The 15,591-nt window shown below is 41.4% G+C and overlaps 12 non-coding genes across 12 annotated transcripts; all 12 read right to left on the minus strand.

Annotated features, from left to right (window-relative positions):
- Positions 1-1,118: 1,118 nt before the first annotated feature.
- On the minus strand, positions 1,119-1,204 carry TRNAY-AUA (transfer RNA tyrosine (anticodon AUA)). The gene is given in 2 exon segments: positions 1,119-1,154; positions 1,168-1,204. It is a non-coding gene; the product is annotated as a tRNA-Tyr (tRNA).
- Positions 1,205-2,410: 1,206 nt separating this feature from the next.
- Positions 2,411-2,496, minus strand: TRNAY-AUA (transfer RNA tyrosine (anticodon AUA)). Its single transcript is given in 2 exon segments — positions 2,411-2,446; positions 2,460-2,496. It is a non-coding gene; the product is annotated as a tRNA-Tyr (tRNA).
- Positions 2,497-4,348: 1,852 nt separating this feature from the next.
- On the minus strand, positions 4,349-4,434 carry TRNAY-GUA (transfer RNA tyrosine (anticodon GUA)). The gene is given in 2 exon segments: positions 4,349-4,384; positions 4,398-4,434. It is a non-coding gene; the product is annotated as a tRNA-Tyr (tRNA).
- A 559-nt stretch (positions 4,435-4,993) lies between these two features.
- Positions 4,994-5,079, minus strand: TRNAY-GUA (transfer RNA tyrosine (anticodon GUA)). Its single transcript is given in 2 exon segments — positions 4,994-5,029; positions 5,043-5,079. It is a non-coding gene; the product is annotated as a tRNA-Tyr (tRNA).
- Positions 5,080-5,639: 560 nt separating this feature from the next.
- On the minus strand, positions 5,640-5,725 carry TRNAY-AUA (transfer RNA tyrosine (anticodon AUA)). The gene is given in 2 exon segments: positions 5,640-5,675; positions 5,689-5,725. It is a non-coding gene; the product is annotated as a tRNA-Tyr (tRNA).
- Positions 5,726-6,930: 1,205 nt separating this feature from the next.
- On the minus strand, positions 6,931-7,016 carry TRNAY-AUA (transfer RNA tyrosine (anticodon AUA)). The gene is given in 2 exon segments: positions 6,931-6,966; positions 6,980-7,016. It is a non-coding gene; the product is annotated as a tRNA-Tyr (tRNA).
- Positions 7,017-8,222: 1,206 nt separating this feature from the next.
- TRNAY-AUA (transfer RNA tyrosine (anticodon AUA)) lies at positions 8,223-8,308 on the minus strand. The gene is given in 2 exon segments: positions 8,223-8,258; positions 8,272-8,308. It is a non-coding gene; the product is annotated as a tRNA-Tyr (tRNA).
- Positions 8,309-10,160: 1,852 nt separating this feature from the next.
- On the minus strand, positions 10,161-10,246 carry TRNAY-GUA (transfer RNA tyrosine (anticodon GUA)). Its single transcript is given in 2 exon segments — positions 10,161-10,196; positions 10,210-10,246. It is a non-coding gene; the product is annotated as a tRNA-Tyr (tRNA).
- A 559-nt stretch (positions 10,247-10,805) lies between these two features.
- TRNAY-GUA (transfer RNA tyrosine (anticodon GUA)) lies at positions 10,806-10,891 on the minus strand. The gene is given in 2 exon segments: positions 10,806-10,841; positions 10,855-10,891. It is a non-coding gene; the product is annotated as a tRNA-Tyr (tRNA).
- A 560-nt stretch (positions 10,892-11,451) lies between these two features.
- TRNAY-AUA (transfer RNA tyrosine (anticodon AUA)) lies at positions 11,452-11,537 on the minus strand. The gene is given in 2 exon segments: positions 11,452-11,487; positions 11,501-11,537. It is a non-coding gene; the product is annotated as a tRNA-Tyr (tRNA).
- A 1,205-nt stretch (positions 11,538-12,742) lies between these two features.
- On the minus strand, positions 12,743-12,828 carry TRNAY-AUA (transfer RNA tyrosine (anticodon AUA)). Its single transcript is given in 2 exon segments — positions 12,743-12,778; positions 12,792-12,828. It is a non-coding gene; the product is annotated as a tRNA-Tyr (tRNA).
- A 1,206-nt stretch (positions 12,829-14,034) lies between these two features.
- On the minus strand, positions 14,035-14,120 carry TRNAY-AUA (transfer RNA tyrosine (anticodon AUA)). The gene is given in 2 exon segments: positions 14,035-14,070; positions 14,084-14,120. It is a non-coding gene; the product is annotated as a tRNA-Tyr (tRNA).
- Between the last annotated feature and the right edge of the window lie 1,471 nt (positions 14,121-15,591).

Below are 15,591 nucleotides of genomic sequence, written 5' to 3' on the forward strand. Positions count from 1 at the left end.
CTACAAATTTGGCTTGTGACGTTCCCGAATTGAGTAAAAGCACATCAGTTCACAATTTAAAAAATGACCCCCTCCGCAGTCTCCCGCATGTTACTGACCACCATACAAAGGAGGAAAAGTTGAAAGGCGGCGCCTCACAGGCCATCTCCTCAGAGTATTCATCAGTGTTCGGCCTTGACAATATTTTAATATCTTGGATGGTGTATAGTGTTCTCCCATTTCCCTTGAGAAATCAAGATTGTCAAGGGGATTCTGCTGTTTTGTCAGTTCATAGCAAGAGATGGGGATCCAAAATACCTCACAGGAAAACAACGAAGATTGGTGTCGGACAGAAAAATAATGTGGCCACAGCCTCAAAGCAAAAGGCATCTATTTTCAGTGATGAAATATAATATAATTATAAATTGTCTGTTATTTTACTTTCCAAGTATTTTACTTTCCAAGTATTCAATAAAATGTGCATTTGGCAAGAGTCCTTCGAGCCGGATTTGAACCAGCGACCTAAGGATGCCTGTTTTACCACTACAGTCCTCCCCTCTACCAACTGAGCTATCGAAGGCTTGGCATATCAACTCTAGCAAATTCAATACGAGCTTCCACTTCAACCGTCGACTTGTAAACATCTCTTGCAATTCGTGCAAAATACTACAAATTTGGCTTGTGAGGTTCCCGAATTGAGTAAAAGCACATCAGTTCCCAATTAAAAAAATGACCCCCTCCGCAGTCTCCCGCATGTTACTGACCACCATACTAAGGGGGAAAAGTTGAAAGGCGGCACCTCACAGGCCATCTCCTCAGAGTATTCAGCCGCGTTGGGCCTTGACAATATTTTAATATCTTGGATGGTGTATAGTGTTCTCTCATTTCCCTTGAGAAATCAAGATTGTCAAGGGGATTCTGCTGTTTTGCCAGTTCATAGCAAGAGATGGGGATCCAAAACACCTCACAGGAAACCAATGAAGATTTGTGTTGGACAGAAAAATAAGGTGGTCACAGCCTCAAAGCAAAAGGCATCTATTTTCAGTGATGAAATATAATATAATTATAAATTGTCTGTTATTTTACTTTCCAAGTATTTTACTTTCCAAGTATTCAATAAAATGTGCATTTGGCAAAAGTCCTTCGAGCCAGATTTGAACCAGCGACCTAAGGATGCCTGTTTTACCACTATAGTCCTCCGCTCTACCAACTGAGCTATCAAAGGCTTGGCAAATCAGTCTCTAGCAAGCTCAATACGAGCTTCCACTTCAACCGTCGACATTCAAACATCTCTTGTAATTCGTGCAAAATACTACAAATTTGGCTTGTGAGGTTCCCGAATTGAGTAAAAGCACATCAGTTCACAATTAAAAAAATGACCCCCTCCGCAGTCTCCCGCATGTTACTGACCACCATACAAAGGAGGAAAAGTTGAAAGGCGGCGCCTCACAGGCCATCTCCTCAGAGTATTCATCAGTGTTCGGCCTTGACAATATTTTAATATCTTGGATGGTGTATAGTGTTCTCCCATTTCCCTTGAGAAATCAAGATTGTCAAGGGGATTCTGCTGTTTTGTCAGTTCATAGCAAGAGATGGGGATCCAAAATACCTCACAGGAAACCAACGAAGATTGGTGTCGGACAGAAAAATAACGTGGCCACAGCCTCAAAGCAAAAGGCATCTATTTTCAGTGATGAAATATAATATAATTATAAATTGTCTGTTATTTTACTTTCCAAGTATTTTACTTTCCAAGTATTCAATAAAATGTGCATTTGGCAAAAGTCCCTCGAGCCGGATTTGAACCAGCCACCTAAGGATGCCTGTTTTACCATTACAGTCCTCTGCTCTACCAACTGAGCTATCGAAGGCTTGGCAAATCGTTCTCTAGCAAACTCAATACGAGCTTCCACTTCAACCGTCGACTTGTAAACATCTCTTGCAATTCGTGCAAAATACTACAAATTTGGCTTGTGACGTTCCCGAATTGAGTAAAAGCACATCAGTTCCCAATGAAAAAAATGACCCCCTCCGCAGTCTCCCGCATGTTACTGACCACCATACTAAGGGGGAAAAGTTGAAAGGCGGCGCCTCACAGGCCATCTCCTCAGAGTATTCAGCCGTGTTGGGCCTTGACAATATTTTAATATCTTGGATGGTGTATACTGTTCTCTCATTTCCCTTGAGAAATCAAGATTGTCAAGGGGATTCTGCTGTTTTGCCAGTTCATAGCAAGAGATGGGGATCTGAAACACCTCACAGGAAACCAATGAAGATTGGTGTTGGACAGAAACATAACGTGGCCACAGCCTCAAAGCAAAAGGCATCTATTTTCAGTGATGAAATATAATATAATTATAAATTGTCTGTTATTTTATTTTCCAAGTATTTTACTTTCCAAGTATTCAATAAAATTTGCATTTGGCAAAAGTCCTTCGAGCCGGATTTGAACCAGCGACCTAAGGATGCCTGTTTTACCACTATAGTCCTCAGCTCTACCAACTGAGCTATCAAAGGCTTGGCAAATCAGTCTCTAGCAAGCTCAATACGAGCTTCCACTTCAACCGTCGACATTCAAACATCTCTTGTAATTCGTGCAAAATACTACAAATTTGGCTTGTGAGGTTCCCGAATTGAGTAAAAGCACATCAGTTCACAATTAAAAAAATGACCCCCTCCGCAGTCTCCCGAATGTTACTGACCACCATACAAAGGAGGAAAAGTTGAAAGGCGGCGCCTCACAGGCCATCTCCTCAGAGTATTCATCAGTGTTCGGCCTTGACAATATTTTAATATCTTGGATGGTGTATAGTGTTCTCCCATTTCCCTTGAGAAATCAAGATTGTCAAGGGGATTCTGCTGTTTTGTCAGTTCATAGCAAGAGATGGGGATCCAAAATACGTCACAGGAAACCAACGAAGATTGGTGTCGGACAGAAAAATAACGTGGCCACAGCCTCAAAGCAAAAGGCATCTATTTTCAGTGATGAAATATAATATAATTATAAATTGTCTGTTATTTTACTTTCCAAGTATTTTACTTTCCAAGTATTCAATAAAATGTGCATTTGGCAAAAGTCCCTCGAGCCGGATTTGAACCAGCCACCTAAGGATGCCTGTTTTACCATTACAGTCCTCTGCTCTACCAACTGAGCTATCGAAGGCTTGGCAAATCGTTCTCTAGCAAACTCAATACGAGCTTCCACTTCAACCGTCGACTTGTAAACATCTCTTGCAATTCGTGCAAAATACTACAAATTTGGCTTGTGACGTTCCCGAATTGAGTAAAAGCACATCAGTTCCCAATGAAAAAAATGACCCCCTCCGCAGTCTCCCGCATGTTACTGACCACCATACTAAGGGGGAAAAGTTGAAAGGCGGCGCCTCACAGGCCATCTCCTCAGAGTATTCAGCCGTGTTGGGCCTTGACAATATTTTAATATCTTGGATGGTGTATAGTGTTCTCTCATTTCTCTTGAGAAATCAAGATTGTCAAGGGGATTCTGCTGTTTTGCCAGTTCATAGCAAGAGATGGGGATCTGAAACACCTCACAGGAAACCAATGAAGATTGGTGTTGGACAGAAACATAACGTGGCCACAGCCTCAAAGCAAAAGGCATCTATTTTCAGTGATGAAATATAATATAATTATAAATTGTCTGTTATTTTATTTTCCAAGTATTTTACTTTCCAAGTATTCAATAAAATTTGCATTTGGCAAAAGTCCTTCGAGCCGGATTTGAACCAGCGACCTAAGGATGCCTGTTTTACCACTACAGTCCTCCGCTCTACCAACTGAGCTTTCGAAGGCTTGGCAAATCATTCTCTAGCAAACTCAATACGAGCTTCCACTTCAACCGTCGACTTGTAAACATCTCTTGCAATTCGTGCAAAATACTACAAATTTGGCTTGTGAGGTTCCCGAATTGAGTAAAAGCACATCAGTTCCCAATTAAAAAAATGACCCCCTCCGCAGTCGCCCGCATGTTACTGACCACCATACTAAGGGGGAAAAGTTGAAAGGCGGCACCTCACAGGCCATCTCCTCAGAGTATTCAGCCGCGTTGGGCCTTGACAATATTTTAATATCTTGGATGGTGTATAGTGTTCTCTCATTTCTCTTGAGAAATCAAGATTGTCAAGGGGATTCTGCTGTTTTGCCAGTTCATAGCAAGAGATGGGGATCCAAAACACCTCACAGGAAACCAATGAAGATTCGTGTTGGACAGAAAAATAACATGGTCACAGCCTCAAAGCAAAAGGCATCTATTTTCAGTGATGAAATATAATATAATTATAAATTGTCTGTTATTTTACTTTCCAAGTATTTTACTTTCCAAGTATTCAATAAAATGTGCATTTGGCAAAAGTCCTTCGAACCGGATTTGAACCAGTGACCTAAGGATGCCTGTTTTACCACTACAGTCCTCCGCTCTACCAACTGAGCTATCGAAGGCTTGGCAAATCAACTCTAGCAAACTCAATACGAGCTTCCACTTCAACCGCCGACTTGTAAACATCTCTTGCAATTCGTGCAAAATACTACAAATTTGGCTTGTGAGGTTCCCGAATTGAGTAAAAGCACATCAGTTCCCAATTAAAAAAATGACCCCCTCCGCAGTCGCCCGCATGTTACTGACCACCATACTCAGGGGGAAAAGTTGAAAGGCGGCACCTCACAGGCCATCTCCTCAGAGTATTCAGCCGCGTTGGGCCTTGACAATATTTTAATATCTTGGATGGTGTATAGTGTTCTCTCATTTCTCTTGAGAAATCAAGATTGTCAAGGGGATTCTGCTGTTTTGCCAGTTCATAGCAAGAGATGGGGATCCAAAACACCTCACAGGAAACCAATGAAGATTCGTGTTGGACAGAAAAATAACGTGGTCACAGCCTCAAAGCAAAAGGCATCTATTTTCAGTGATGAAATATAATATAATTATAAATTGTCTGTTATTTTACTTTCCAAGTATTTTACTTTCCAAGTATTCAATAAAATGTGCATTTGGCAAAAGTCCTTCGAGCCGGATTTGAACCAGCGACCTAAGGATGCCTGTTTTATCACTACAGTCCTCCGCTCTACCAACTGAGCTATCGAAGGCTTGGCAAATCAGTCTCTAGCAAGCTCAATACGAGCTTCCACTTCAACCGTCGACATTCAAACATCTCTTGCAATTCGTGCAAAATACTACAAATTTGGCTTGTGAGGTTCCCGAATTGAGTAAAAGCACATCAGTTCACAATTTAAAAAATGACCCCCTCCGCAGTCTCCCGCATGTTACTGACCACCATACAAAGGAGGAAAAGTTGAAAGGCGGCGCCTCACAGGCCATCTCCTCAGAGTATTCATCAGTGTTCGGCCTTGACAATATTTTAATATCTTGGATGGTGTATAGTGTTCTCCCATTTCCCTTGAGAAATCAAGATTGTCAAGGGGATTCTGCTGTTTTGTCAGTTCATAGCAAGAGATGGGGATCCAAAATACCTCACAGGAAAACAACGAAGATTGGTGTCGGACAGAAAAATAACGTGGCCACAGCCTCAAAGCAAAAGGCATCTATTTTCAGTGATGAAATATAATATAATTATAAATTGTCTGTTATTTTACTTTCCAAGTATTTTACTTTCCAAGTATTCAATAAAATGTGCATTTGGCAAAAGTCCTTCGAGCCGGATTTGAACCAGCGACCTAAGGATGCCTGTTTTACCACTATAGTCCTCCGCTCTACCAACTGAGCTATCGAAGGCTTGGCAAATCGTTCTCTAGCAAACTCAATACGAGCTTCCACTTCAACCGTCGACTTGTAAACATCTCTTGCAATTCGTGCAAAATACTACAAATTTGGCTTGTGACGTTCCCGAATTGAGTAAAAGCACATCAGTTCACAATTTAAAAAATGACCCCCTCCGCAGTCTCCCGCATGTTACTGACCACCATACAAAGGAGGAAAAGTTGAAAGGCGGCGCCTCACAGGCCATCTCCTCAGAGTATTCATCAGTGTTCGGCCTTGACAATATTTTAATATCTTGGATGGTGTATAGTGTTCTCCCATTTCCCTTGAGAAATCAAGATTGTCAAGGGGATTCTGCTGTTTTGTCAGTTCATAGCAAGAGATGGGGATCCAAAATACCTCACAGGAAAACAACGAAGATTGGTGTCGGACAGAAAAATAATGTGGCCACAGCCTCAAAGCAAAAGGCATCTATTTTCAGTGATGAAATATAATATAATTATAAATTGTCTGTTATTTTACTTTCCAAGTATTTTACTTTCCAAGTATTCAATAAAATGTGCATTTGGCAAGAGTCCTTCGAGCCGGATTTGAACCAGCGACCTAAGGATGCCTGTTTTACCACTACAGTCCTCCCCTCTACCAACTGAGCTATCGAAGGCTTGGCATATCAACTCTAGCAAATTCAATACGAGCTTCCACTTCAACCGTCGACTTGTAAACATCTCTTGCAATTCGTGCAAAATACTACAAATTTGGCTTGTGAGGTTCCCGAATTGAGTAAAAGCACATCAGTTCCCAATTAAAAAAATGACCCCCTCCGCAGTCTCCCGCATGTTACTGACCACCATACTAAGGGGGAAAAGTTGAAAGGCGGCACCTCACAGGCCATCTCCTCAGAGTATTCAGCCGCGTTGGGCCTTGACAATATTTTAATATCTTGGATGGTGTATAGTGTTCTCTCATTTCCCTTGAGAAATCAAGATTGTCAAGGGGATTCTGCTGTTTTGCCAGTTCATAGCAAGAGATGGGGATCCAAAACACCTCACAGGAAACCAATGAAGATTTGTGTTGGACAGAAAAATAAGGTGGTCACAGCCTCAAAGCAAAAGGCATCTATTTTCAGTGATGAAATATAATATAATTATAAATTGTCTGTTATTTTACTTTCCAAGTATTTTACTTTCCAAGTATTCAATAAAATGTGCATTTGGCAAAAGTCCTTCGAGCCAGATTTGAACCAGCGACCTAAGGATGCCTGTTTTACCACTATAGTCCTCCGCTCTACCAACTGAGCTATCAAAGGCTTGGCAAATCAGTCTCTAGCAAGCTCAATACGAGCTTCCACTTCAACCGTCGACATTCAAACATCTCTTGTAATTCGTGCAAAATACTACAAATTTGGCTTGTGAGGTTCCCGAATTGAGTAAAAGCACATCAGTTCACAATTAAAAAAATGACCCCCTCCGCAGTCTCCCGCATGTTACTGACCACCATACAAAGGAGGAAAAGTTGAAAGGCGGCGCCTCACAGGCCATCTCCTCAGAGTATTCATCAGTGTTCGGCCTTGACAATATTTTAATATCTTGGATGGTGTATAGTGTTCTCCCATTTCCCTTGAGAAATCAAGATTGTCAAGGGGATTCTGCTGTTTTGTCAGTTCATAGCAAGAGATGGGGATCCAAAATACCTCACAGGAAACCAACGAAGATTGGTGTCGGACAGAAAAATAACGTGGCCACAGCCTCAAAGCAAAAGGCATCTATTTTCAGTGATGAAATATAATATAATTATAAATTGTCTGTTATTTTACTTTCCAAGTATTTTACTTTCCAAGTATTCAATAAAATGTGCATTTGGCAAAAGTCCCTCGAGCCGGATTTGAACCAGCCACCTAAGGATGCCTGTTTTACCATTACAGTCCTCTGCTCTACCAACTGAGCTATCGAAGGCTTGGCAAATCGTTCTCTAGCAAACTCAATACGAGCTTCCACTTCAACCGTCGACTTGTAAACATCTCTTGCAATTCGTGCAAAATACTACAAATTTGGCTTGTGACGTTCCCGAATTGAGTAAAAGCACATCAGTTCCCAATGAAAAAAATGACCCCCTCCGCAGTCTCCCGCATGTTACTGACCACCATACTAAGGGGGAAAAGTTGAAAGGCGGCGCCTCACAGGCCATCTCCTCAGAGTATTCAGCCGTGTTGGGCCTTGACAATATTTTAATATCTTGGATGGTGTATACTGTTCTCTCATTTCCCTTGAGAAATCAAGATTGTCAAGGGGATTCTGCTGTTTTGCCAGTTCATAGCAAGAGATGGGGATCTGAAACACCTCACAGGAAACCAATGAAGATTGGTGTTGGACAGAAACATAACGTGGCCACAGCCTCAAAGCAAAAGGCATCTATTTTCAGTGATGAAATATAATATAATTATAAATTGTCTGTTATTTTATTTTCCAAGTATTTTACTTTCCAAGTATTCAATAAAATTTGCATTTGGCAAAAGTCCTTCGAGCCGGATTTGAACCAGCGACCTAAGGATGCCTGTTTTACCACTATAGTCCTCAGCTCTACCAACTGAGCTATCAAAGGCTTGGCAAATCAGTCTCTAGCAAGCTCAATACGAGCTTCCACTTCAACCGTCGACATTCAAACATCTCTTGTAATTCGTGCAAAATACTACAAATTTGGCTTGTGAGGTTCCCGAATTGAGTAAAAGCACATCAGTTCACAATTAAAAAAATGACCCCCTCCGCAGTCTCCCGAATGTTACTGACCACCATACAAAGGAGGAAAAGTTGAAAGGCGGCGCCTCACAGGCCATCTCCTCAGAGTATTCATCAGTGTTCGGCCTTGACAATATTTTAATATCTTGGATGGTGTATAGTGTTCTCCCATTTCCCTTGAGAAATCAAGATTGTCAAGGGGATTCTGCTGTTTTGTCAGTTCATAGCAAGAGATGGGGATCCAAAATACGTCACAGGAAACCAACGAAGATTGGTGTCGGACAGAAAAATAACGTGGCCACAGCCTCAAAGCAAAAGGCATCTATTTTCAGTGATGAAATATAATATAATTATAAATTGTCTGTTATTTTACTTTCCAAGTATTTTACTTTCCAAGTATTCAATAAAATGTGCATTTGGCAAAAGTCCCTCGAGCCGGATTTGAACCAGCCACCTAAGGATGCCTGTTTTACCATTACAGTCCTCTGCTCTACCAACTGAGCTATCGAAGGCTTGGCAAATCGTTCTCTAGCAAACTCAATACGAGCTTCCACTTCAACCGTCGACTTGTAAACATCTCTTGCAATTCGTGCAAAATACTACAAATTTGGCTTGTGACGTTCCCGAATTGAGTAAAAGCACATCAGTTCCCAATGAAAAAAATGACCCCCTCCGCAGTCTCCCGCATGTTACTGACCACCATACTAAGGGGGAAAAGTTGAAAGGCGGCGCCTCACAGGCCATCTCCTCAGAGTATTCAGCCGTGTTGGGCCTTGACAATATTTTAATATCTTGGATGGTGTATAGTGTTCTCTCATTTCTCTTGAGAAATCAAGATTGTCAAGGGGATTCTGCTGTTTTGCCAGTTCATAGCAAGAGATGGGGATCTGAAACACCTCACAGGAAACCAATGAAGATTGGTGTTGGACAGAAACATAACGTGGCCACAGCCTCAAAGCAAAAGGCATCTATTTTCAGTGATGAAATATAATATAATTATAAATTGTCTGTTATTTTATTTTCCAAGTATTTTACTTTCCAAGTATTCAATAAAATTTGCATTTGGCAAAAGTCCTTCGAGCCGGATTTGAACCAGCGACCTAAGGATGCCTGTTTTACCACTACAGTCCTCCGCTCTACCAACTGAGCTTTCGAAGGCTTGGCAAATCATTCTCTAGCAAACTCAATACGAGCTTCCACTTCAACCGTCGACTTGTAAACATCTCTTGCAATTCGTGCAAAATACTACAAATTTGGCTTGTGAGGTTCCCGAATTGAGTAAAAGCACATCAGTTCCCAATTAAAAAAATGACCCCCTCCGCAGTCGCCCGCATGTTACTGACCACCATACTAAGGGGGAAAAGTTGAAAGGCGGCACCTCACAGGCCATCTCCTCAGAGTATTCAGCCGCGTTGGGCCTTGACAATATTTTAATATCTTGGATGGTGTATAGTGTTCTCTCATTTCTCTTGAGAAATCAAGATTGTCAAGGGGATTCTGCTGTTTTGCCAGTTCATAGCAAGAGATGGGGATCCAAAACACCTCACAGGAAACCAATGAAGATTCGTGTTGGACAGAAAAATAACGTGGTCACAGCCTCAAAGCAAAAGGCATCTATTTTCAGTGATGAAATATAATATAATTATAAATTGTCTGTTATTTTACTTTCCAAGTATTTTACTTTCCAAGTATTCAATAAAATGTGCATTTGGCAAAAGTCCTTCGAACCGGATTTGAACCAGTGACCTAAGGATGCCTGTTTTACCACTACAGTCCTCCGCTCTACCAACTGAGCTATCGAAGGCTTGGCAAATCAACTCTAGCAAACTCAATACGAGCTTCCACTTCAACCGCCGACTTGTAAACATCTCTTGCAATTCGTGCAAAATACTACAAATTTGGCTTGTGAGGTTCCCGAATTGAGTAAAAGCACATCAGTTCCCAATTAAAAAAATGACCCCCTCCGCAGTCGCCCGCATGTTACTGACCACCATACTCAGGGGGAAAAGTTGAAAGGCGGCACCTCACAGGCCATCTCCTCAGAGTATTCAGCCGCGTTGGGCCTTGACAATATTTTAATATCTTGGATGGTGTATAGTGTTCTCTCATTTCTCTTGAGAAATCAAGATTGTCAAGGGGATTCTGCTGTTTTGCCAGTTCATAGCAAGAGATGGGGATCCAAAACACCTCACAGGAAACCAATGAAGATTCGTGTTGGACAGAAAAATAACGTGGTCACAGCCTCAAAGCAAAAGGCATCTATTTTCAGTGATGAAATATAATATAATTATAAATTGTCTGTTATTTTACTTTCCAAGTATTTTACTTTCCAAGTATTCAATAAAATGTGCATTTGGCAAAAGTCCTTCGAGCCGGATTTGAACCAGCGACCTAAGGATGCCTGTTTTACCACTACAGTCCTCCGCTCTACCAACTGAGCTATCGAAGGCTTGGCAAATCAGTCTCTAGCAAGCTCAATACGAGCTTCCACTTCAACCGTCGACATTCAAACATCTCTTGCAATTCGTGCAAAATACTACAAATTTGGCTTGTGAGGTTCCCGAATTGAGTAAAAGCACATCAGTTCACAATTTAAAAAATGACCCCCTCCGCAGTCTCCCGCATGTTACTGACCACCATACAAAGGAGGAAAAGTTGAAAGGCGGCGCCTCACAGGCCATCTCCTCAGAGTATTCATCAGTGTTCGGCCTTGACAATATTTTAATATCTTGGATGGTGTATAGTGTTCTCCCATTTCCCTTGAGAAATCAAGATTGTCAAGGGGATTCTGCTGTTTTGTCAGTTCATAGCAAGAGATGGGGATCCAAAATACCTCACAGGAAAACAACGAAGATTGGTGTCGGACAGAAAAATAACGTGGCCACAGCCTCAAAGCAAAAGGCATCTATTTTCAGTGATGAAATATAATATAATTATAAATTGTCTGTTATTTTACTTTCCAAGTATTTTACTTTCCAAGTATTCAATAAAATGTGCATTTGGCAAAAGTCCTTCGAGCCGGATTTGAACCAGCGACCTAAGGATGCCTGTTTTACCACTATAGTCCTCCGCTCTACCAACTGAGCTATCGAAGGCTTGGCAAATCGTTCTCTAGCAAACTCAATACGAGCTTCCACTTCAACCGTCGACTTGTAAACATCTCTTGCAATTCGTGCAAAATACTACAAATTTGGCTTGTGACGTTCCCGAATTGAGTAAAAGCACATCAGTTCACAATTTAAAAAATGACCCCCTCCGCAGTCTCCCGCATGTTACTGACCACCATACAAAGGAGGAAAAGTTGAAAGGCGGCGCCTCACAGGCCATCTCCTCAGAGTATTCATCAGTGTTCGGCCTTGACAATATTTTAATATCTTGGATGGTGTATAGTGTTCTCCCATTTCCCTTGAGAAATCAAGATTGTCAAGGGGATTCTGCTGTTTTGTCAGTTCATAGCAAGAGATGGGGATCCAAAATACCTCACAGGAAAACAACGAAGATTGGTGTCGGACAGAAAAATAATGTGGCCACAGCCTCAAAGCAAAAGGCATCTATTTTCAGTGATGAAATATAATATAATTATAAATTGTCTGTTATTTTACTTTCCAAGTATTTTACTTTCCAAGTATTCAATAAAATGTGCATTTGGCAAGAGTCCTTCGAGCCGGATTTGAACCAGCGACCTAAGGATGCCTGTTTTACCACTACAGTCCTCCCCTCTACCAACTGAGCTATCGAAGGCTTGGCATATCAACTCTAGCAAATTCAATACGAGCTTCCACTTCAACCGTCGACTTGTAAACATCTCTTGCAATTCGTGGAAAATACTACAAATTTGGCTTGTGAGGTTCCCGAATTGAGTAAAAGCACATCAGTTCCCAATTAAAAAAATGACCCCCTCCGCAGTCTCCCGCATGTTACTGACCACCATACTAAGGGGGAAAAGTTGAAAGGCGGCACCTCACAGGCCATCTCCTCAGAGTATTCAGCCGCGTTGGGCCTTGACAATATTTTAATATCTTGGATGGTGTATAGTGTTCTCTCATTTCCCTTGAGAAATCAAGATTGTCAAGGGGATTCTGCTGTTTTGCCAGTTCATAGCAAGAGATGGGGATCCAAAACACCTCACAGGAAACCAATGAAGATTTGTGTTGGACAGAAAAATAAGGTGGTCACAGCCTCAAAGCAAAAGGCATCTATTTTCAGTGATGAAATATAATATAATTATAAATTGTCTGTTATTTTACTTTCCAAGTATTTTACTTTCCAAGTATTCAATAAAATGTGCATTTGGCAAAAGTCCTTCGAGCCAGATTTGAACCAGCGACCTAAGGATGCCTGTTTTACCACTATAGTCCTCCGCTCTACCAACTGAGCTATCAAAGGCTTGGCAAATCAGTCTCTAGCAAGCTCAATACGAGCTTCCACTTCAACCGTCGACATTCAAACATCTCTTGTAATTCGTGCAAAATACTACAAATTTGGCTTGTGAGGTTCCCGAATTGAGTAAAAGCACATCAGTTCACAATTAAAAAAATGACCCCCTCCGCAGTCTCCCGCATGTTACTGACCACCATACAAAGGAGGAAAAGTTGAAAGGCGGCGCCTCACAGGCCATCTCCTCAGAGTATTCATCAGTGTTCGGCCTTGACAATATTTTAATATCTTGGATGGTGTATAGTGTTCTCCCATTTCCCTTGAGAAATCAAGATTGTCAAGGGGATTCTGCTGTTTTGTCAGTTCATAGCAAGAGATGGGGATCCAAAATACCTCACAGGAAACCAACGAAGATTGGTGTCGGACAGAAAAATAACGTGGCCACAGCCTCAAAGCAAAAGGCATCTATTTTCAGTGATGAAATATAATATAATTATAAATTGTCTGTTATTTTACTTTCCAAGTATTTTACTTTTCAAGTATTCAATAAAATGTGCATTTGGCAAAAGTCCCTCGAGCCAGATTTGAACCAGCCACCTAAGGATGCCTGTTTTACCATTACAGTCCTCTGCTCTACCAACTGAGCTATCGAAGGCTTGGCAAATCGTTCTCTAGCAAACTCAATACGAGCTTCCACTTCAACCGTCGACTTGTAAACATCTCTTGCAATTCGTGCAAAATACTACAAATTTGGCTTGTGACGTTCCCGAATTGAGTAAAAGCACATCAGTTCCCAATGAAAAAAATGACCCCCTCCGCAGTCTCCCGCATGTTACTGACCACCATACTAAGGGGGAAAAGTTGAAAGGCGGCGCCTCACAGGCCATCTCCTCAGAGTATTCAGCCGTGTTGGGCCTTGACAATATTTTAATATCTTGGATGGTGTATACTGTTCTCTCATTTCCCTTGAGAAATCAAGATTGTCAAGGGGATTCTGCTGTTTTGCCAGTTCATAGCAAGAGATGGGGATCTGAAACACCTCACAGGAAACCAATGAAGATTGGTGTTGGACAGAAACATAACGTGGCCACAGCCTCAAAGCAAAAGGCATCTATTTTCAGTGATGAAATATAATATAATTATAAATTGTCTGTTATTTTATTTTCCAAGTATTTTACTTTCCAAGTATTCAATAAAATTTGCATTTGGCAAAAGTCCTTCGAGCCGGATTTGAACCAGCGACCTAAGGATGCCTGTTTTACCACTATAGTCCTCAGCTCTACCAACTGAGCTATCAAAGGCTTGGCAAATCAGTCTCTAGCAAGCTCAATACGAGCTTCCACTTCAACCGTCGACATTCAAACATCTCTTGTAATTCGTGCAAAATACTACAAATTTGGCTTGTGAGGTTCCCGAATTGAGTAAAAGCACATCAGTTCACAATTAAAAAAATGACCCCCTCCGCAGTCTCCCGAATGTTACTGACCACCATACAAAGGAGGAAAAGTTGAAAGGCGGCGCCTCACAGGCCATCTCCTCAGAGTATTCATCAGTGTTCGGCCTTGACAATATTTTAATATCTTGGATGGTGTATAGTGTTCTCCCATTTCCCTTGAGAAATCAAGATTGTCAAGGGGATTCTGCTGTTTTGTCAGTTCATAGCAAGAGATGGGGATCCAAAATACATCACAGGAAACCAACGAAGATTGGTGTCGGACAGAAAAATAACGTGGCCACAGCCTCAAAGCAAAAGGCATCTATTTTCAGTGATGAAATATAATATAATTATAAATTGTCTGTTATTTTACTTTCCAAGTATTTTACTTTCCAAGTATTCAATAAAATGTGCATTTGGCAAAAGTCCCTCGAGCCGGATTTGAACCAGCCACCTAAGGATGCCTGTTTTACCATTACAGTCCTCTGCTCTACCAACTGAGCTATCGAAGGCTTGGCAAATCGTTCTCTAGCAAACTCAATACGAGCTTCCACTTCAACCGTCGACTTGTAAACATCTCTTGCAATTCGTGCAAAATACTACAAATTTGGCTTGTGACGTTCCCGAATTGAGTAAAAGCACATCAGTTCCCAATGAAAAAAATGACCCCCTCCGCAGTCTCCCGCATGTTACTGACCACCATACCAAGGGGGAAAAGTTGAAAGGCGGCGCCTCACAGGCCATCTCCTCAGAGTATTCAGCCGTGTTGGGCCTTGACAATATTTTAATATCTTGGATGGTGTATAGTGTTCTCTCATTTCTCTTGAGAAATCAAGATTGTCAAGGGGATTCTGCTGTTTTGCCAGTTCATAGCAAGAGATGGGGATCTGAAACACCTCACAGGAAACCAATGAAGATTGGTGTTGGACAGAAACATAACGTGGCCACAGCCTCAAAGCAAAAGGCATCTATTTTCAGTGATGAAATATAATATAATTATAAATTGTCTGTTATTTTATTTTCCAAGTATTTTACTTTCCAAGTATTCAATAAAATTTGCATTTGGCAAAAGTCCTTCGAGCCGGATTTGAACCAGCGACCTAAGGATGCCTGTTTTACCACTACAGTCCTCCGCTCTACCAACTGAGCTTTTGAAGGCTTGGCAAATCATTCTCTAGCAAACTCAATACGAGCTTCCACTTCAACCGTCGACTTGTAAACATCTCTTGCAATTCGTGCAAAATACTACAAATTTGGCTTGTGAGGTTCCCGAATTGAGTAAAAGCACATCAGTTCCCAATTAAAAAAATGACCCCCTCCGCAGTCGCCCGCATGTT

The sequence above is a fragment of the Ambystoma mexicanum genome, chromosome 1p (genome assembly GCF_040938575.1).
Source record: "Ambystoma mexicanum isolate Mex_15411 chromosome 1p, UKY_AmexF1_1, whole genome shotgun sequence".
Lineage (NCBI taxonomy): Eukaryota > Metazoa > Chordata > Amphibia > Caudata > Ambystomatidae > Ambystoma > Ambystoma mexicanum.